The sequence below is a fragment of the Eulemur rufifrons genome, chromosome 4 (genome assembly GCF_041146395.1).
Source record: "Eulemur rufifrons isolate Redbay chromosome 4, OSU_ERuf_1, whole genome shotgun sequence".
Lineage (NCBI taxonomy): Eukaryota > Metazoa > Chordata > Mammalia > Primates > Lemuridae > Eulemur > Eulemur rufifrons.
In genome coordinates this window covers 37,084,325-37,107,319 of record NC_090986.1, presented here as the reverse complement: position 1 = coordinate 37,107,319, position 22,995 = coordinate 37,084,325, and positions in this window count along the sequence as shown.

Sequence of the window (22,995 nt, the reverse complement as noted above, 5' to 3'; positions counted from 1 at the left end):
AATGTAAAAGGCAGAAAAGGATAGTGGGGAAATGGTAAACTCTCCCTGAGGCCTCTAGTCACAGAGCAGGAAGAGAAGATTTCAGAAATCTTTAGACAAAAAAGAGACACTTGTACTGAATAAAAACAAAATGACCTGGAGATTTCTAGATAGAAAAATAGAAAGTAAACAATGTTCAAAAATATAGTCCCACGGAAGATCACATGGTACATAGAGGGACCACCAAATAACTCCAAATTAACAAAATGTGGGTTAAAGTGAGAAAAGAGACAGAGATCAAACCAAAGAGGGAGGAAACGTTGAATTTTTTTTTTTTTAAATGATATCTTAAAAGCTCACTTTGGTTACTTATTATAGGAAAGACTTGGTTTGGGATGGCGAAGCTTGTATCTTGGCACGAATCTATTTTTTAAAAACTGTTTGGAAATTGAGACAAATAGAGTATCTAATATGAAAGTGGGAACAGGAATGGATAGAATAAATTAGATTCCAGAACTATTTAGGCATTAGAATCAATAGGAAATGTTACAGAAAAGAAGGTTTATGGAGGGAGAGTAGAAAGAGATACATAGGCTAACTTCCACGTTGTAATTTCATTTGCTTGGAGGTTAGTTGCTCTATAAATCTCAACAGGGAATATAGGAAAAAGACTGAATTTAGAGTGGAAATTATTAACGTCAGTTTGAAAAGTTGAGTTTCACATATTTGTCACATATAAATAGATGCCCAGATTATAATTAAATAGAGGAACTGATATTATGATAGGACATGTGATAATCTATAGCAAATGAGGTAAAAATGTAGCATTGGACAAAGAAGTGGGAAAAAAATTATTAAACATATGCTGCACTATACGGGGGAATTTACATATTTTATCTACCTCTCCAAACACTATCTCAACAAAAAATTCTAAGGGTAAAATTTATAGCATTAAATGCATACATTAGAAAATAAGAAACATCTTAAATTAATAATCTACACATCCACCTTAGCGAGGTGCAGTGGCTCATGCCTGTAATCTCAACACTTTGGGAGGCTGAAGTGGGAGCACCATTTGAGGCCAGGAATTCAAGACCAGCCTAAGCAACAAAGCTAGACCTTGTCTTTACAAAATATAAAAAATATAAAGAAATAACTGGGCATGGGGTGACACGCGCCTGAGGTCTTAACTACTTGGGTGGCTGAGGCAGGAGGATTGCTTGAGCCCACGGGTTAGTTCATGGCCGAAGGGAGCTATTATTGTGCCACTGCACTCCAACCTGGGTTATAAAGCCAGACAGTGTTTCTTTTTTTTTTTTTTTTGAGACAGAGTCTCACTTTGTTGCCCAGGCTAGAGTGAGTGCCGTGGCGTCAGCCTAGCTCACAGCAACCTCAAACTCCTCGGCTTAAGCGATCCTACTGCCTCAGCCTCCCGAGTAGCTGGGACTACAGGCATACGCCACTATGCCCGGCTAATTTTTTTTCTATATAGATTTTTAGTTGTCCATATAATGTCTTTCTATTTTTAGTAGAGACGGGGTCTCGCTCAGGCTGGTCTCGAACTCCTGACCTTGAGCAATCCACCCGCCTCGGCCTCCCAGAGTGCTAGGATTACAGGCGTGAGCCACCGCGCCCGGCCATAGACAGTGTTTCTAAAAAATAAAAATAAATAAATAAATGTCCACTTCAAGAATTTAGAAAAAGAACAAAATAAACCCAAAGCAAGAAAAAGAATAAAGAGCAGAAATCAATAAAATTGAAAGCAAGAAAACAATATAGAATATTGTTAAACCAAAAGCATGCTCTTTGAAAAGACCCTTAAAATTTACTGACCTCTAACAAGACTGATAAACAAAAAAGAGGGAAATATAAATTACTGATATTAGAAATGAAATAGGGAATATCACTACTCACCATGAAGAAAGTAATAGAACAATAAAAAAATAGACAAATCTGTGCACATAAATTGCACAACTGAGATGAAATGCACCAATTCCTTGCAAAGCACAGACTAGGATTAAGAAAATTAAATTTGTAATTTTAAGAACTCCCAAGTGTTGTCAATGAATTTACAGAAAATGGAAATCGAGGGAAAATTCTTGATAAACAGCATCTACAAAAACTGCAAGCTAATATTATTTTTAATGGTGAAAGACTGGATGCTTTCCCTCTAAGATTAGGAAAAAAGGCAAGAATGTTTTCTCTCACCACTCTATATTGAAGGTTCAGCCAGTAATATAAGGCAAGAAAAACAAAATATGTGCAGAGTGAAAAAGAAGAAATAGAACTCTATTTGCAGATTGCATGATTGTGTAGAAAATCTCAACTAATTAAAAATATAATAATCTACAAGAACTAAAAGTGAATCCAACAAGTCACAGGATACAAGATAAACATGTAAAAGTTAATTGTATTCCTATAAACTAAAAATGTACATAAATACACCAAAATGTTGATTAAGGAAACAGAGAGCTAAATAAATGGAGAAACATACTGCATTTACGGAGTGCAAGACTCAACGAAGTAAAGTTTTTGGTTCTCCCCAAATTGATATATAGTTTTAATATAATTCTTACCAAAATACTAGCAAGATTTTTTTTGTAGATGAGGCAAGATTATTCTAAAATTTATGTGGAAATGCAAGATAACTGGAATAACTAAAACAAATTTGAAAAATTATTCATAATAGAATGAGAGAAATCTGTAAACTTAATTTCAAGACATTAAATAGCTTCAGGGTTCTAGTATTGGTGGAAGGATAGACATATAGATTAATGAAACAGAAGAAAGAATCCAAAAATAATCCACAAAAAATATCTCCAACTGATTTTTGACAAAGATGCAAAAGAATCACTGGAGGAAAAATAGCCAATGAAACAAATGGAGCTGGAACCATTGGACATTCATTGGTTGAAAAAAATAAATCTCATACCTTAAGACATGAACAAACACTTTAAGTAGTATGTTATTATTTAATAATAATAGGTACAGGAGAAGGAAAATAAGTAGGTAATATCTAGTTAATAAGGACATGAAAATGATTTCAATAGTATTATCCAGGAAAGAAATGCAAATTAAAACTGTATCTCACTGCCAGAAAACAGTCTGCATTATATGAAATTAATAAAAGCCCATTCATTTTTGTAATATCCTATTATATTTACTTCCATGGCAAACCGTTAAAGTTTCTGTCATTTCTCTATTTCTTTTTCAGATTCTTTTCTTCCTCTTGCTCTCTAAATTGAATGTTCCCACTATTCAACATTTTTTTCCTTTTCTTTCTAAAATGTCTCATTTAGAGATTTTATGTTTATGACTTTGAATTTCAAATTTCTATAGATGATTTAAATGTGAATAGTTTCTTTGGGCATTAAGTGAATAAAAATAACACCTATCAGAATGGTTAAAATTTTAAAAAATTGGCAACACTAAATGCTAGTGAGGATGGGGAGAAACTATATCATTCATACATTGCTGGTGGGAATGTAAACCTTTAGATAACAGATCGATTGTTTCTTAAAAAACTAAACACTTAACTATCATATTACCCAATAATGGTTCTCCTGGGACTTTCTCTCAGAAGAAAATGAAAACTTACATTTACAGAAAAACCTGGACACAAATATTTGCAGATTTATTCATAATAGCTAAAAACTGGAAAAATTCAGATTTGTTTCAACAGATGAATAGTTAAATAAATGTGGTACAAACATATCATGGGATAGTACTTATGAATAAAAAGGGACAGACTATCGATACATGAAATATCTTGGATGATTCTGTAAAGAATTATGGTGAGTGAGAAAAGCCAACTCCAAAGATCACATACTATGTGATCCCATTTGGATAACATTTTTGAAATGAAAGAATTGTAGAGGTAGAAAATAGTTTACTGGTTGCCAGGAGTTAAGAAGGAGTGGTGATGGGAGCGAAGTGGATGTGGCTCTAACAGGGCAGCTGGTATTAATAGAAATGTTTTGTATCTTGACTATATAAATTTTAGTGTCCTGGTTGGGATGGTTTACTATAGACTTGCAAGATGTTTTAATTGAGAGGAAGTGGGTACACGTGATCTCTATGTATTATGTCTTATGACTACATGTAAAACTACAGTTATCACAAAAGAAAAAGTTTCAAAAAGTAGAAGTTTATGGATTTGTAGTGGTATTGAGGTTAACACACATTCTTCATTTGGATAAATAAACAAAATATGATGAAGTATAGATAATGTTAATTATACAATTAACAAACTGAGCAATACAATTTATAGCTACATAATATCATCAATAATTAAATATTTATCTGAATTATACAAATATATTTTAATAAATGTATGTCAACCTTTCTACCTTTCAGAGTGAGCATATCACCTTTGCAAGTGCCCAGAGAATGTTAAGGAATAAATATATCATGACACACACAAAATGCTTTGATGAATTCATAAAGTAGCAATAACATGAACCATGTTTTCTGTCTACAATATTATAAAATTAGTGTTGAGAAAATTATTTATCAAATTAAACCCATTAGAAGTTTTCGCACATCCTCAAATAATTCTTGCAGTGAAGGGGAAAACCAGAGTGTAATTAGACTATGCAGAAAACAGTATTGGTGTATATTTATAAACCAGCATATATAATTATAAGCATACATACTGCATATGATATACATAAGAGATATATAAGATGTATTATAAAATAATCGGATTTTATATAACATATTACAATGCCTTCTGAATGCTCTCATACCTCTGCTGATAGCCATAACACCTTGAATTAAGCAAGAGGCATTGAAAATGTGTGAACTAACTATTCAATTGGGATGCCAGAAAAGAACAACAGAGCAATCTTAACTAATGGTAAAAATAAAGGTAAGATCAAACATTAATGAATCAAATTATGGAATGATAAAAATCATAAATCCAATAGCAGTTTCTTTACCCAAAAAAGTTGAAGGTCAAATTAGAAAGAAAGAAATACACACACACACACACACACACACACACATATGCCTTAGAAAAATATAACCATAGATTCTAAAAAAATTAAATACAAGCAATATTAATTATAATTCTAGACTTTTACTTGAAAATTTCGGCCTCATCATAGTTTTGTGGGGTTTTTTTGGTTTTTTTTTGTTTTTTTTTTTCAGACAGAGTCTCACTCTGTTGCCTGGGCTAGAGTGCGGTGGCATCAGCCTAGCTCACAGCAACCTCAAACTCCTGGACTCAAGCAATCCTTCTGCCTCAGCCTCCCGAGTAGCTGGGACTACAGGCATGCGCCACCATGCCCGGCTAATTTTTTCTATATATTTTTAGTTGGCCTGCTAATTTCTTTCTATTTTTAATAAAGATGGGGGCCTCATTCTTGCTCAGGCTGGTCTCTAACTCCTCACCTCTAGCGATCCACCCACCTCGGCCTCCCAGAGTGCTAGGATTACAGGCGTGAGCCACTGCGCCTGGCCCTTATAGTTTTATAAGATAATAAGAGTACTAAAACTTAACCAAGAGAATTTAAGAAACTTGATTCTCCATTAAAGATAAAGAAATGTGGCACAGGCTCATATTACTAGCAATCACTTTTAATTTTATAATAATAGGCAATTGCCATACAGAAGTTGTAATATTATTTTAATCTCTTATTACTTTCAAAGAATATCACAATTAGAAAACTGATAAGTTTTATACCATTACAGTTAAAATATATGCTTTTTAAAATTGAAGTTATTATAATTCATTCAGGCTAAACAACAGAAGTAATAACAATGTCTCCAGCCCACTGGAAATGTAAGCTGTTATTTTGAGTTGTTAAAGAGAAAAGGAGGAGAGCAAAAAACAAACAAAAGTAATATAAGCTATTTAGATATATTTTATTCTCAATTTTAGTGAAATTCCATGGAATATATATTCATTCAAAAGCAAAGCACATTATAGACAATCATTGGCAATGGCTCTGGAGTTTCCCTGATGAGGTACTAGTGAGATTGAACTCATCAGGTAAAATAAAGTCAATTGCATCCAGTAGAGATTTGCATCTGTTCATACATCTGGAAAACCCTAAGGGAAAATTAGCCCTATTTCAACTTTTTGGTAATTGTACTGCCTGCTTCTTCAAAAGGCCATATTTAAATGACCTTTTACAATGTCAATCTAAGACAATGTAATTCTTACTTAGTAGTCATCTTTCACTGAAATTGAAATTAACTTTCCTCTAAGAATTCAATATTTATCAGGTAATCTACAGAAAATCAAATTACCTTATACTTTCCTTGGTAAAATATGAAAAATCAGCATCCCATAGTTCAAACAATAATCAATTATAATTATATACCAGAGAACATTTTCTCATATAACTCTAATATGATGAAATGCAAAGATAAATGAAACAACATACATAGATATGAAATAACTGGCATATTTTTTTAAACAATCAAGATATTTCCTTTAATATATATAGGTATATTTGAAAAGTGGGAAAGTTTTCTTGGGTGTCATCTTGTGTCCTTTGCCTGCTTCTTCCATTAACCCATCTTAAGTCTGTTCTCATATACACATTTGCCAACCATGTGCAATCTGGCTGCTCCCCTTTCTACACTTAATGCATAGGATACTTTTTACTGTATTGGGTTTGTACCCCTTGAAAATAGACTAGAGACAGCAAACAAGTCATTGCTAGCTCTGAAATCATCCCTAATTTGATGCTAGGTTTGCATTTTGCTAACCATAAAGTTTTCGGGGTTTGACCAGTAATCCATTTCTAGTTGACATTTTTAGATTTATCTTACACTTGTGATTAGCTGCTAGACAGAAGTACTTTTCCCTAGGACTTACTGTGTGTTTCAATAAGATTTACTTCTGAATTTCTCTCCCTTGTTATGAGTGATGCAGATTCACTAGAGAACTCATGTCCTGACCTACCTCTTCCACTCCAATCAATCTCCTCTATAAGGAAGAAAAATTAAATCATTACTATATTAATTGCTAGAGATATGCCAAGAAAAAGCTCCTGACTGGGAATCAGAAGCCCCACAGCCTGTGGACATTTTACTTATTTATTTAATATAGGGCTTCTCGAAGTCTTAATTTCTTTAGTAAACAGAGAAAGGTAGTATTCTTGCATTAAAAAAAAAATAAAGACTGGTATATTGGGAGACTTTAGGGTCCCCAAAGTTTTTAAAACTTTAGACATCAAAGAAATAAGCTCTAAGGGTATAATGTTTGGTGGACATGAGCCTCGAACAAGAACCCTTGAAATCACATCATTTAAGTAGCTATATATGCAACGTACGCATAAATGTAATGTGAAGAAATGTTCACTATGGCTTGTTGAATGTCTCAATGCAGGACCTTAAATTACATAATTAATGTAAAAAAAAGAAACAAAATTAATTGAGTGCCTTGCTTATACAGTGCCAACTAAAATGAGTGGTGAAATTTAGCTAATCTGGTCAGCTGTACTTTTAAAATGTTAACTTTGATTTCCATTAATCTATTCAGCACAAAATCCTTTGTATAGCACACAGAAAAAGAATAGTGTGTTATATGGTTATTAATCTAAGATAAATTATACATTTAAGTTATGATTTATTGCCACAATGCAATAAAAAATATTTTCTCTAATCTTCTTTTTGGTACTCAAAAAAATTCTTCTAAATCAAAATATTTTTACATTTATCTTATGTGGCATTTTACAACAGGAATATTGAGAATTAGGTTATTTTCTGAAAGTTAGATTGTGAAATTAAATCACACAGAGTTAAATGTTCACTAAGGACAAAAGGGTTATAGAATATTGAAAAAAAAGGAATCTTATTACTGCTTGTTCTTTTGTTATTCATCACATGTGATAAAAAAAAACCCTTAGGTCAGATAATTTCTTTTCCAAGAGTAGTAGATGTTTGAATTTTATCTTATGATCTAGAAACATAGAGAATCATGGCTCTAGTGCACTAAAATATTTAGTCACCATCTTGGGAAAAGTTAACAATTTTTTTCCCCAGAAATCCCTTAGTGCATTTGGAGCAAAGTACTTTTGTTTTAAAAAGGCATTTCGGCCTAAACGACCATACTTTCCGAATATTTACTAAGTATAAAGGAAGTAAGCTACAGTTCCTTTTAAATGTAGGTTATTACTTCAGTCTAAGCCACTAAGTTTTCTAAACTAGGGTTTGTGGTATTTGGCATCAATTCTCCTGTTCTTTTGATAAGTAGCTAAACAGGATGTCCTTGCAAATTAAATGAGAAATTGCTCTGGAAGTTTTCCTCCCTCAGGAATAAGCATTAAGATTGGCAGATGGCTTAAATGGAAATACACAGAAATGCACTTTAGCCAGCATTAGAAAGTGTTGCAGCAGATATTACTGAGGTTAATTCACGAAGGCCCATCTCACTTCCTTTTGCTCTGAAATGTTTTAATGGCCTCAAGCCGAAGAGGCTTAATTTATTTTGTCTAAACTGTTCCAAGTCAGCGTCAATGAGGAGAGCTTAAATATAGCTAGTATAATAAAAATAATTGCTGATTTCTTGCCACAGAAATTTTATTTCTTGATATTGAAGAAAGAAGAAATACCACAATTTAAACATGTTTCCTAACTCTTAAAACATCTAAGTCATTCTATCTACAATTTAAATTCTCTATATTCATATATTTTTCTCTTTCTATTCCCCCATTTATGCACATAAAGTTAAATTAATATGGCAGATATTTCATCATATTCTCATGATTAAGTGTTCATAACTTTATGAAAAATTTAAGTGCTCAGTAGTAATGTTATGTAGCCATTTGAAACACTTCAATTAGTATTCCAAGTTAAAGAGCTCATGTATTAGAATTAACTGGAAAAAATCCACAAATATGGGAATTGGGAAAATGTTAATATTTGAAAGTAATACCCTATTTTAATTTAATTAAATATTTTATAAGCAGCAGGTATCCCTGTAGATTATAATAATTTTTCTGTTGATATTTCTAAATATATGAACATAACACATTCAATGAATAGGAAAGTTCCTAGGAATTAACTCAAATGGAGAAAATGTGGAATTGTCCAACACAGTCCAGCAGTAGCATTTTTAGTGGCATAAACTGAGCTTTCCTGTGCTTGTCCTAAGTACCAACCATGTCAAGCATAGTGAAATGCATATAGAAAATATTCAAAAAATATGCAGAACTTTTTAACTTCTTCCTTCTTCACTCCACTGACTTATCAGAATAGCTAGGCAGCTTTCACATTTTATTCCTCATCCTGAGGAAATATACATATTTAGTTAAAATGAAGGTCTATATCAAGACAGAGAAATTCTGGTGGAATGTAGTTTATATTCTGGAATGGAAAAAGAAAAAAAGAAAATTAAACACATAGGTGGATAAGATATTTTCTTGGAATAACGATTTTTAAGAAGAAAATTGTATAGAAAAATGGGATATGTAGATGGTAGGATGATCATCTTGGATGGGATAACTAAGAAATATATTTCTGAGGATATGATATTTGATTTAAAAAGAAAAAGAAATTGAGAATGCCAAGCTTTAGTGGAACTATATTGTTAGAAGTAGGAATAACACATGGAAAAGATTGGTAAACTAATATGTTTGTACTCTATAAAGACCAGTGTGACCAGTGGATAATGAGTGAGGAGAGTAGCAGAAGGTGCGGTAGGTAGAGAAGATTTCTTATTTTCTAAGAAAAATAGCTATTGGAAGGTTTTAAATAGAGAGATAACATGAGATGATGTATATTGTGGAGTGATAATTCTGGGTAGTGTATATAAAGTGGATCTGAGGAGAGCAAGAGCAGAACCAAAGATAGCAGCCAGGAGGATGGCACAGTATTCCAGGCAGGAGACAATCATCCCCTGAGTTAAGAGAGTAACAATAGAAAGAAAGATATGTAAAGATTTAGAATATGTTTTGGAGAAAGCGCCAACAAAACTTGTTAATGGATTTAACTTAAAGGAGTGAGGGAAATAGAGGAATCAGGAATAATTTCATTTTTTTGGCTTGAACCACCAAGTAAAAGACTGAAGCAGAGGTTACCATAGTGTAGGGCCATGAACTGAATTCAGGCAGCCTCTAGAGACTGGAAAAGATGGATTGTCCTCTAGAAACTTAAGAAAGAATACAATCCTGTTAACACTTTGATGTGAGCCCAAGTGAAACCCATTTCAGACTTATGACCCACAGAATCATAAGATAATCAATCTGTGTTGTTCTAAAATACAACATTGTGGTCATTTTTTACAGCAGCAGTAGAATACTAATACATTGGTCATTTTTGGAGACATAAATGGTGTAGAAAATGTACTGAAGTGGGTCAATTACAGTCATGTTCTGGAGACGGGGCTATTTCTGTTTTGTTGAATGAGAGTGGTTATGGGCAAGTGATTGTTGGCATTAAAGCCGGAAAAGTGCAGTCAGGACAACCTGGTGTAGACTGCTCACAGGATGGATCTAGTGGGCTGAGGTGAGGGAGTTCTTGGGTACTTTGTATGCATAGAGGAAAATATTTTTGAGCAACCAGTCTGGGTCTCAGATTCTAGAGAGAATAATCAGTGAGTAGGCGATAAAATATAGCAATGAGTAAAAACTAAGATGGTAGGTGAGTAGAAGACAAAAAATTGGGCCTTGTCATCCAATAGTCAGATATGCTTAGAAATTTTCTTTATGAGAGATATAAGAGTCATTGTTAGAGTCAGCTAAATTAACTGATTTGAAGGGCTTATTCCTTCAAAATTGTTCTGAAGCACAGGAATCTTACATGGAAGAGATTTTCTAGTTCACCTTGTATGCCAGAGTTATTACTGTGTTATAAATGACCTACTTACCACATTCTTCTAGCTCAATATTTTTGGAGCCTGGGTTCTTTTCTATGTAGAACTCCTTAGGAATAGTAAATAAAGAAATGGCATCCAGATAATTCTGGATCTTCTTTAGGGCTTTAAATTCTTGAGTATCTATTTCTTGAGACTTCTTGGATTTCATTTTGATTAATCTGACATTGGGGTTAGTAGGTAGAGATGGAAGCCTCAAATCTTGACAAGATTAAGAAATGAAGGCCTTTAAACAGTCTAGGAAAAGCACCATTTACTAAGAAGTTATACCAGAATATTTAAGATACTTGCTGAAAATTTTCTCAGATGTAAGAACTGTGATAAGGAGGTCCAGGTTCCCATTTGCATTTTTAATTGACTCACAGGCTGAAGCCTATGAAATTCTTGATATTCTCTTAATACTCAAAGATATTATCCTGGTTTTCATCCATTTTTCATGGTGTTATATATGTGAATAGTCTACATGGAAACTATTATGTATATGAAATTCTATTTTTTATCACAATATTACATATGTGTCAAACTTTCCTAGCCTCCCTCTTAAACAATACCCAGAAATCTTTACCCAGAAGAGGGAACAGTATGATATAAATTGGTTTATGGAGCAATTGCTTATTAACTCACAAAATGTCTTTTTTTGAAAACACAGCAATAAATTTTCCCAAAGTATTTTGACCAAAATATTTAATTTGCTGGTTGTGACATAAAGCACACATATACCAATGAGTCTATTGTTATCAAGTCTGAATTTTATAAAGCCTAAAGCATAGCAAATAATGTTGCTTATGTTTATTAAAATGCAATTTAAGTTAACCATATGCTGGATGAAATGACTAGGCAAGTCACTGGCCAAAACTGATATACAATTAATGAGTTCATGTAATGTCATTGGAATGATTAAAAATTATTTTAAAATAAAATCTTTCAGCATGATAACATTTATTAAGATAATTTAAATTATTCTGTGAAGATAAATTATAATAAAATCTCAGTGGTTCAATAAAACAAAAGTCTATTACTTGTATACAGGTAATATGCTGCAGGTGCAGACAACTTCCTGGACCTCCAGGTTATGTGTCAGCATTCCTGGCTAATCTGATGCATAGTTCTTCCATCTCTACTGGAGACTTCAGAACTTTTTGTAGTAGGAGCATCTTTTAGACTCAAGTGGTTTGACCTTGAAGCGCTACATGTGAGCTATTGGACAGAACTTGCCACTTGGCTCTTCCCAACTGCAAAGGAAGCAGGGAAACTTAATCTGTGTGTGTCCTGGAAGGGGAGGGCCTGAAAGTTGATACTAATTACTTTGTAGCATTCTTGCAGGGATGGACATAATATATACAGGTGATATGCACTTTATTTATTTATTTACTTAATAAATAAATAAATTCAACCTTTTCAGAGATGTTTTCAGTGATACTCTTCATTGATTTAGATAAATTCAATTAAAATTATCAATGTTCTCTTTCAGGAAGACATATTCTGTATCTGGAAAAAATGCTTAATCAATATATCCATAATGTATTCTCATGGCTTAGCACTTTGGACTACTGTTGGTGTAATGAGGACAAAGAAATACAACAAATTCCAGAGTCAAATAAATTTGGAAATACTGGCTTAAACAAAGTTAAAGGGCACATTTACTACAGTCTTCAATACACTAATAAATATTGCTAATCAGTAAGATTCCTTAATGTTATACATTAGTGTGAAAGATTCACTAATAATATAACTAATGTTGATAGCATTTCCCAAGCTAATTTGGTAAGGGACACTTGCAAGGCATCTCTCATGGGAAGTAGCGTTCCGTATGTCACGAGTTAGGAAACTGCACCTCGGATGTGGGTTATACAAGTGATTTCCTCTTCAATTGTTCACTTTTTAAAGTACAGCAAAGACAGCCACACACATGCCCTGTTTTCCTATTTATCCTTGGCTGAATAAATATGAAACATGACCCATGAAACCTGTCTGAGCCTGCTGTACTCTCGATTCAATACCATATATATTGAAAGAATATATAGAATAATATGACTCATGTAATAAAACCTTGATTAATCACATATTAATATTTTCCTATATTATTACTCTTTTTGTAAATCAATTATTGAAACATGGTCACCTCACTATTCCATCCCCTAAAAACCCATTGATATGTCACTCTATGTATTCTATGAAACTGGTGTGAATTTTTTAAATAAGGCTTTTATATGTTTTTATGTGATTATTGACACCAAAACAGAAACAAAAAATGGAACATATGAAAACAAATAATTATGAAATCATATACTATTGTAGACTGTGATTTCAAAATTTATATCAATGGTATTATAATATTATCTATGTTTTGCTCTTTTCTTATAAGTCATTGACATTTTGAGAGTTTTCTATGTAGATATTAAATATTTGGTGCTAATTCAGGCATATAAATGTCAGCAGTGTATTCTATGCCATGGATATACCCTAATTAATTGCCTAATTGCAATTTATCTAGATATTAATTTTTATTAACCTTTTCTAACAAATTCAATAATTCTGCTGGGTATATACTTGTATTCGTCTACTGCACCAATGCCTCAGAGTTTGTTTAAGAACTTAGAATTGCATTGGTTATATTAGTTAATCTGGGAAGTATTGCCATCTATTACAATATTGAGTCTTATCACTAAGCACCTCATAGTTTGCTTTTAAAGCCTTCTAAAATTTTTATATTTTTCTTTATAATTTTTTTCGTATATTTTTCTAGCATTTTTCTTAAATTCCTATTAGTAATATTGGGATATTTTTTAAATTGCATCTCTTGATGGGTTGTTGTTGTGTACAGGACAAAAATAATTTTTGTATTGATCTTGTATGTTGTATACAGCAATCTCATTGAACTATTCTTTAATAGCGAGTTTATAGATTCTCTGGTATTTTTTAAGAAGGTAATTGCTATTATCTGTGGGTAACAGCAGTAGATTTTCTTCCTTTTTTATTATGTGTGCCATCAAAGTGGATGTGCTTTGTCCCTTTGCTTAGTAACTGGATCAGTCCTCTAGTATAATGTCGATGATAGTAGTGCCCAAGTTTTCTTCTTGTTTTTCAGAAAGAATTCTTCTAATATTACCAATATGATGGCTGCAATAGCTATTTGGTGAATAAAATTGATATACTTACAGAGCAAAGAAGTTCTCCTCCAGTACTTATTTTATCAGCTCTATCATATTTTATAAGAAAGATTTATTGATTGGCAAAGCAAGAAACTTCCTTTCTACCACTTTATGAAATATTTTTTCTGCATCTATTGAGATGATCAGACAGTTTTGCTTCCTCTTATTTTCACTATGTGATGAAATACATCAACTGACTCTCATAATATACTATCACCATACTCTTGCTTTCCTTTCTTCACTTTTATTTAATTTTTAAAATTTCTGTCTACTGGTTGGAAATTATGCATTATCTATTTCTTTAGTTACTCTTAAAATTTTGACATGAATATTTGACTTAAAAAAGTCTAAAATTAATAAAAACATTTATCTTCAATCTAACAAAATAAACCTTAATTAGTTTATTCCATTATCTGTCTTGCCAAATTCAATATATTTGTGTACTAATCCTATCTTGTTTCAATGCTTACTAAATCATTTACTGTAGTCAATGCTAATTGGATTAACAACATTTTCCAGTTTCTTGCCTGTTTTAATTTCTTTCTACTTTTTATGTAAACTTTATTTTGTGACTCTATCACTGAGAATTTGCTATTGATAAATTTACTCAGTAATTTTCTGAAAAAAATTTTTCTTTTGCTCATTTATGGCAAATTAGTTGAACACATAAATCAAGGTGGACAGTTAAATTTCTTCAGTACTTTTCAGGTGTCATCTTATGGTACTTTGGTTTCTATTTTTTGTTAATCTAATTCTTAATCTTTTGTGGGCAATCCCTTTTTCTCTTTCTCTCTCCTTAATCTGTGATCTGCTGCTCCACTGTGATGTGCTTCAAGTGAATGTAAATTTAAACATTTGCTGAATATTACTAAAAACATCACTTGATTAAAAATCTAACTTTTATGGAGTTTTGATATTTATCTCCAAATCAGCTCTACACCCTAAGCCCCAAACCACAAGCCTTGCCCATATTATTAAATGCTACTCTCTTTTATTCAAGTGCACAGGTAGAAAAAACATCATAGGGCCATGCCTGATTGCTCCCAGCAAGCAGCAAGACTCCATTCATACACTCCTGCTACCCATCTGCCACACAGGAGACAGGGTGACTTTTCTAATGTCCCATTCAGATTATGATTTCCTATGATTAATACCCTCAACGGCTTCCCATTTCAACAATAATTAAACACATATTTATTACTACTACTTACAAGGTCTTACAGGATTTGTTACCCAGCTGCCTACATGACTCTCCTCTCTCTCCTCTCTTCGCTTATTCACTATGCTTCAGTCCTAACAACCTTCAGTCTCTCAAAAGAGCCAAGTGCATTTTTATCTCAGGGCCTTAACATCATATCTTCGTTTGTCACAGAATATTCTTTACATATCCAGCCATTACTTATTATTCACATGTTAATCCAAATGCAACTGGCTCAGAGAGTCATTTCCTAGCACAATTTCATCTCCATATGCCATTTTTACCCCATGTTACTTGTTTATTTATTATGTGTTTATTTTATGAATCATACAAATCCTCAAACTTGAACTTGAATACTAGACTCTGACTAGTTTACGCCTGTATTCTCAATTTGTAACAGTGCTGGATATAGAATAGGCAAATATTTGTGGACTATGTGACTGCTCTACCTTTATGTCTAAAACAGAATACATGAATATTTCCATACCAATTTGTTTCCCTCTTAGCATTTATCCTTTTAAGTAAATGACACCATTAATGTGGATTTGTAAAGCTAAAATCTAGGAGTAACCTTACTTTTTCTCTTCAGTCCAATTTATTTGCTAATCCTTAATTCTTTGTACAAAATATATATTAATACTATCTACTTATCTCTGTGTATACTGCAATTATACTGTTTTAGGCCAGTATTTTTTGTCTCATTTGTTTGGGTATAAGAGTCCCTTGTGGCAAATTTATTATTATTTTGAAATAGTTTATCCCCGTCTCCAGGGAATTGTTGTCCTTCTTCACTGAGATGGCTCTGGCTTGGCCATGGAATTTTCTCTCACATGTGAAGATAAGAGTGAATTGTTACTTACAGGAAGACTCACTAAGAATTAGAAGCTCTAAGGGTCAGTGTATCCTTTTTCCTTTTTCATGAGGCCAGAAATTTTCCAGAGCCTGCAGCTTCATCTGCCTTGTTCTGGGGTGCAGATGATACGGACCAGAACTTCAACCCCCAATTCACATAGGGCATTGCTTATAAACCCCTCAGGATCCTCGATTTGTTCCGTTATTGCAGTGACCCAGAAACAAACTCACAAAGAAAGACATGGTGCTATAGCTGTCACAATTTTTATGAAGATTAACAGATAAAAGTAGCACTGGGTTCTAGAAATCATATAAATGATAAATATTTAATACACAAAAATTATATTTGACTTATAGAATCACATAATATTTATTAAATCGCTTCAAGTTACTTGTCAAAGCTGTTACTGTTACGCTTAATTTCCTCAGACAAAACCTAATTTTAAGACACTGTGTATTTGTATCTCATTGACATAGTGTATAAAGGTATTTTAGTCATGCTTGTTTCCACAAAACTGGAAGAGTCCTCCTGAACAGTGAATGCTCCATTTATATGTATCAATACAAAAAAGAGAGACTGACTGAATGAATGAATGAACAAATGCATGTAACAAAGCAAACTGAAAGAATGTATTCCAATATCATATGCATAAAATAATTAAATCCTGGGTACTGATAAAGGGAAAATTATAGTTGTATCCAAAGACAATATTAAAACTAGTTCTTTCATTTGTTTGACATGATAGGAGTTGTGCCTTGTATACTTTTTCTCCAAAACATTTTTTCTATTTGTCCCTGAAATTCCACCATTTGGGAATCATTCCTGTTCTCAAGCATAGCTCTTTGGTATAGCTTTCTGTACATATGCAACTTCTTCTAAATGATACTATGTATTTCCCAGCTATTAAAAATGCATCATTACATAATTCATTCGTTCATTAGCATTTATGAAGTTTTTAATATAAATCAGATATGTTGGATAATGGAACTACAAAAGTAAAAAAGGACATAAACCCTCATTTCAATTTTCACAGTTTACTGAGCAATATTTTCCTATATTAAGGAGAAGAACTGAAATTACAGGATTATTGAAAGGAAGAAAATATGCAAATGAGAAAGAAAGAATGCAGAAACAATTCTGAGAGGCTATAAGAATGAGTATATAGTGCTGAAAAATGAGAGTAAAGCAAAAGAAAGGGATTTTAAATAGGAAGTCATATTCATAATTTCAAGTAGTTAAAATAATTGTGATCTAATACTCTTTGTTTTTCATATAAGTAAAACTTTTCTCTTCTAAAATAATTATTTACTCAACATCTACTCTATCACATGCAATGCTAGGTGCTTTACTGATGAAGAACTTGAGACACAGAAACATTGGTGAATTTTTATGAATCTACACATTTCCTAAGTGGTTCTTCAGTCTGGCTGTAAAATCCATACATTTTTCCCTGCTCTAGGTTGTCACACTATAAAGTGAAATATTGTTGGTTCAATGATTAAAGCATTATTGTCTTTAATCCCTGTAACATTAGTAATCTTCATTTTCCAGAGGTTCATAAATGTGAAATAACATAGAAATATTGCTGCTAAAATAGTTTTCCTTACCAAAGTGTGATACTTATTTTTTGGAGATCAGAAACACAAAGAAGGGTCTAGCGTCCAGCTCTGTCTTCTTAAAAATCCCTTATCTAGCTTTTTCCCACATTCACACTCACCTTTCCCGCATCTTTGTCACTTATGCCTAATTCTGTAATTTATGAGAACTTTTAGTTGTTTGTTCAAACATAAAATAAAAATTATGTATACCATTCTTTAAAGCTTAAGATAATATTTCAATGTTTAATTCCTTGTTTTTAAATGATAATATACAGTCAGGATATACTTACATATTTTCATTCATGATTTAGTCTTTTACATACCACATTCATAGCTGGGATTATTTTAGCAAGCCTGTATAAGGGTGATGTATTTGCTGTTTTAGAAGGCGCTTGAAAAATGAAAATCACAATTTGAGTCTAATGTTAGATTACTTTACCCAAAACTAGAAGGCTTTTTCTGGGGCTCTAAAATTCAAATTACTAAGCACACTGCTTGACATAGAGGAGAGCCTCGACAAATATATATTGACTAAACAAACTAATTAATTACTATGAATGAATATGGCATTGGATATATTAAATAGAATCCTTACAAAAATCTCCAATTCTACAGAATGAGCAGGGGAGAAAAAAGTAAACATTTCTTAATAGGCTGAAAGATAAAAGATCTGTTCTAATTTATTTAACTCCCTCTAAGGCATACAGATGTTTTTCTCCCACAGGGAGGAAGGAAGAGGAAGATGAAATTGAAGAGATAATAGTATGTCTTGTCAGCAGTTCTGAAACAACTGCCAAAGAGATCCACTATTAGCAAAGAGGTTTCAGAGATAATGCAGTGTAATAACTGCATCCTCATACAGGAAGAAGAAGCCTGGCTTTCTTTTTTTTAAAAAAATCAATACTCCGCTATTTACAATACAGTTAGAGGTAGCACGCACATACAGAGAGAGAGAGGAGAGAGTAACAGAGGGAGAAAGAAAGACAGAGAATTCCATTGTTATAAAAACCTGGAGAGATCAGACACTTTACTAAAATAACTGTATATTTGGTTCTCTAAGTAAAATTATGCAAGTTGAATTATTATAAAAGATTAGAAAATATAGGCAAATATAAATCTTATGAGAAAATGGTACAGATATTTGATGGCTTTTGTGAAATTTTCTTCCTTTTTTCCTTCCTTCTTCCTCCATTTCTTACCTTTTTCTTTTTTTCTTTTTCTTTCTCACTTTTTCTCTATTTCTTGCTGTCTTGTTTCCCATTCTCTCTCTCTCTCTCTCTTTCTGTCTCTCAGGTTTCTGTGTTTCTTTCATTTACAAACTTTTTTTTTAACTACCAATGGAATTTTTTCCAAGGTCATGTGTAGCAGCATCTGGTATTCTTGATGAAAGTGGGATCAGTAAGAAATATATGTATATAGAGGAAGAGCAAGAATTCTCTGGGCCTTGTGGAGAAGCAAACTTTTCTTCCATCTGGATGTGAGCAGGGTCCCTAAGGGGCCATAGACAGGAAAGAGACCTGAAGTGCAAATTCCTCAGTGCTCCAAGATATGATATGTCACTCTAGGGCTAAGTTTTCTCACACCTCAGTGATGAATGGAGTTTTTCAATTATAATTAGATAAGAAAGAAACTTTGTCATGTATTATTTTCAGAAGTAGAAATTGGGCGTAAACTTTAATAAATGCAAAAGAAGAATAATGAGCTTCAGAGTATGCTATTGCACCTCACTTTGCTGAAATTTTTAAATAAATTAGCAATAGTAAAATGAAGTGTATTTCAGATTTGCATGAGGTATTACTCCCAGGGTCTCAACTTGTTTAGTATTTTTTCAACTTTTAATATCACACTACAGATATTCAAAATACATTGCATTTTGCATGTTGATGAGTAATAAGACACGTAAAGGAATCTCTGTTCTCTATTTCCATAGAAGAGATTTATGTGAAATAGGTAATTCATTGGATTTAAATATAGAAAGTTCTTGACCTGCTGTTTTCACCTGATATAATAAACAGAGCTGTCTCAAGAACACAAGCAGCTGAATCATCAAACATTCTTGAATAGATCAGAGGAAGATAAATTCCTCAAATTTTAAATAACAACATTCTGTGGAATTGAGTGGCCCAATTTTAAAAAAGCTGTATTTAAAAATATGTTTATGGACTCCTGTCATCTTTGTCCATCTTCTAAGTTTCAATCAACAACTGACCATATATATGATGGTGGCCCCATAAAATTGTAATGGCGCTGAAAAATTCCTATCAACTAGTGACATCACAGTTGCACAATATATTACCTTTTCTATGTTTAGATATGTTTAGATACACAAATCTGTGTATTAGCATTGTGTTATAATTGTCTACAGTATGCAGTACAGTAACATGCTGTTACAGGTTTATACCCTAGGAGCAATAGGCTATACCATACAGCGTAGCCTAGGTGTATAGTAGGCTATACCATGTAGGGTTGTGCAGATATACTGTATGATGTTCACACAACAACAAAATGGCCTGAGGATGGATTTCATAAAATGAATCCCTATTGTAAGTGACACATGCCTATACATACATCTGTGTGCGTGTGTGTGCATGTGTTCTTATGCCTGAGGGGAGCTTAACATTTTCACAATATGTGTGTGTATGTTTTTGTGCATGTATATTTGCCTTAGAAATTAGGTCAAACTACAATTTTTAACTAATCGTGTGCAAAATAGAATTTACTAGCTTAGCATCTGTCATTCATATATAATTAATTTTCAGGGTATTCCCCTTACACTGTGAAAAATAATAGAGGAAAAAGAGAGACCTTTTAGGAAACCAAGTGGAATATGACTACTTCTACTCATAAACAAGAGGGGACTCCTTTCAGTGTGGGATGGTAAAACCACTGCAGAAGATAGGCACTGCTGTATGGTAGAAGGTGTCAAACCTCACAGAGTTTGACATTCAACTAGTACAAGTGCCAACAGCTTTGACATAGAAAAACTGTCTGTGTGTAGACATATAATATGACTGCTCTAACAATTATCTGTTTGAACTAGAGATGAAACTAGCAATGATGACTCAATTAAGGATCAGTATGTGAGAGGGGTTAATTCTAGTGAATGGCAAGGAAAAATCAAACAACCTTTGGATCTGAATGAGTATATAATCATTTATACAGAGATAGTCAAGGGTAGAAGTCTTTGGGGTGACCTGTCTGAGATCCCGGTAAAACAAAATATAGAGAATCTAGAGACAAACATTATCACAATAAAGTTTGATGTAGATTACCTTTCTTCTCTCTTTTCATGCTCTGCACTCAACCATGGACCTCAACATCTTTATGGAACTGGTTATATTCATCATTGCAGGGGGAGATGAATCACATTTATGAGCCCGTCGGGATTTCTGCACACCCCTCAGTTATTGTACATTTGTCTAAGATTGCTTTCTGTGGGACGAGAGGTGTTTATGAACAAACTAACTAGAAGAAAACTATAACTTTGTATTTCCAAGTTAATACAAATGTCCATTAGTAAATCGTATTCTGCATGTTGATATCTAAGAATCACTCCCAAACCATCTCATTAGGTTCTTATCCTAAGTGAAAGCATGCTCCTGTCTATAGATGAAAGTGTTCTCTTGATCCCTAAGCCATAACCTGTCTATACTGGCCACTAATGTGACCGGCAGAACCAAATCCAAACCAACCCAACCAAGCCAAAAATCAGAAAATAAAACCTCTAAATTATATAGATTAAAAGTATATTTCTTATAATAATTTTCTTGGAAAGTATTAAAGGGAATTGCTTCATATTGCTTTCTATTATATCTATTTTCTAACATTTGGATTTGCAGCCTCTTTCCAGTATTTCTGTTGCATTTCCTTTCTTTGTGCACAGAGAAGGCTTTTGATATTGAATTTTCCATTTTTAGTCTTAGGTGTCTCTTAATTCTTTCAGTAGATTTGAGTATTTTGAAGGCAATTCTGTTTAAATTGTAAAATATAAATTGAATATCCCTTATCCAAAATGCTTGGGACCACTTCCAAATTTAAGATTCTTTTGGATTTTGCAATATTTACATGTATATAATAACTTAGGGATATGACCCAAGTCTAAACATGAAATTAATTTGCTTCATATATACCTTATACACATAGCCTGAAGTAATTTTATATAATATTTTAAATAATTCTGTGCATGAAACAAAATTTTTGTACATTGAAACATCAGAAAGCAAAGGTATCCCTAAGTCACCCATGTGGACAACCTGTGGTTGTTTGACACCACCGTCATTTCTTACTCTCAATTTTTACACCACTATAGGCAATTATTTCCTTACACTTATTCACACACAAGTACTTAACAGTAAAAAATATGACCTACCGTTAAACTGTTATGTTAATGTGTTGTGGGTAGCTAAGTAGCACAGTAACACCATCAGAATATCTGTATCAGCTGTTAGACAACAGCAACAAACAGCAACAGCAGGCTGACGGTCTCCACCTGTGATGCAATGTTTTGATTAAAAGGTGTGTACTGTGCTTGCTTTTTTTTAAATGAGAAGAAACATCAGAAGGAGTTGAGGGATCAGGAAGTGGGTCCTGTAGGGATGAGGAGGCATTCTGCTGGATGGCTTTTTAAAATGTTTCCCCCAGCGTCATCTGCTTCATTAACAAAGGTTTTTGTCTTAAAATGTCTCTTGGATTTTATAAACTGTCATGATTTTCTTTTTCTGTTATAAACGCATGCTGCTCTAGTCTTACAACAAACCCGTCACACATTTTCACCGTGTCATCATAGATATCTTTTCTGCAGCGTTAAAAGTGTTATCTTCAGCATTACTGTTACCACGATCACCTTGATTCACAACCATTTCATCTATTTCACCATGGGTCAATGGATGAACAACTGGAACCATAGTATCAATGCTAAAATTGTCTTCAATATCCACTTCTTCCAACTTACTGAAAGTATATTTTTTGCAGATGTAGGAGAGCAGGCATCATTTTTTTTCTCACTTGACAAACAGAATCCTCCAAAGTCACCACCTTGTTCTTTATCATCACTGAACATAATCACAGGCCAGAGGTTGCACCAAGCATACACAACTGTGTTTTTAGTCACTGTGTTCCAAGCACTGGCAACAGCATATAGGACATCCTTCATGCTTGTGATAGTTAATTTTAGGTGTCAAATTGATTGGGTTAAAGAATACTTAGGAACCTGGTAAAACATATTTTGGGGTGTATCTGTGAGAGTGTTTCCAGAGGAGATTAGCATGTGAGAATGAGAGGAGTAGGTGGGGAAGATCTACCCTCGATGTTGGCAGGCACTATCCAATCTACCAAGGCCTCAGAGAAAAGGCAAATATATCAATCTGTCTTTTGGAGCTGGGACACAC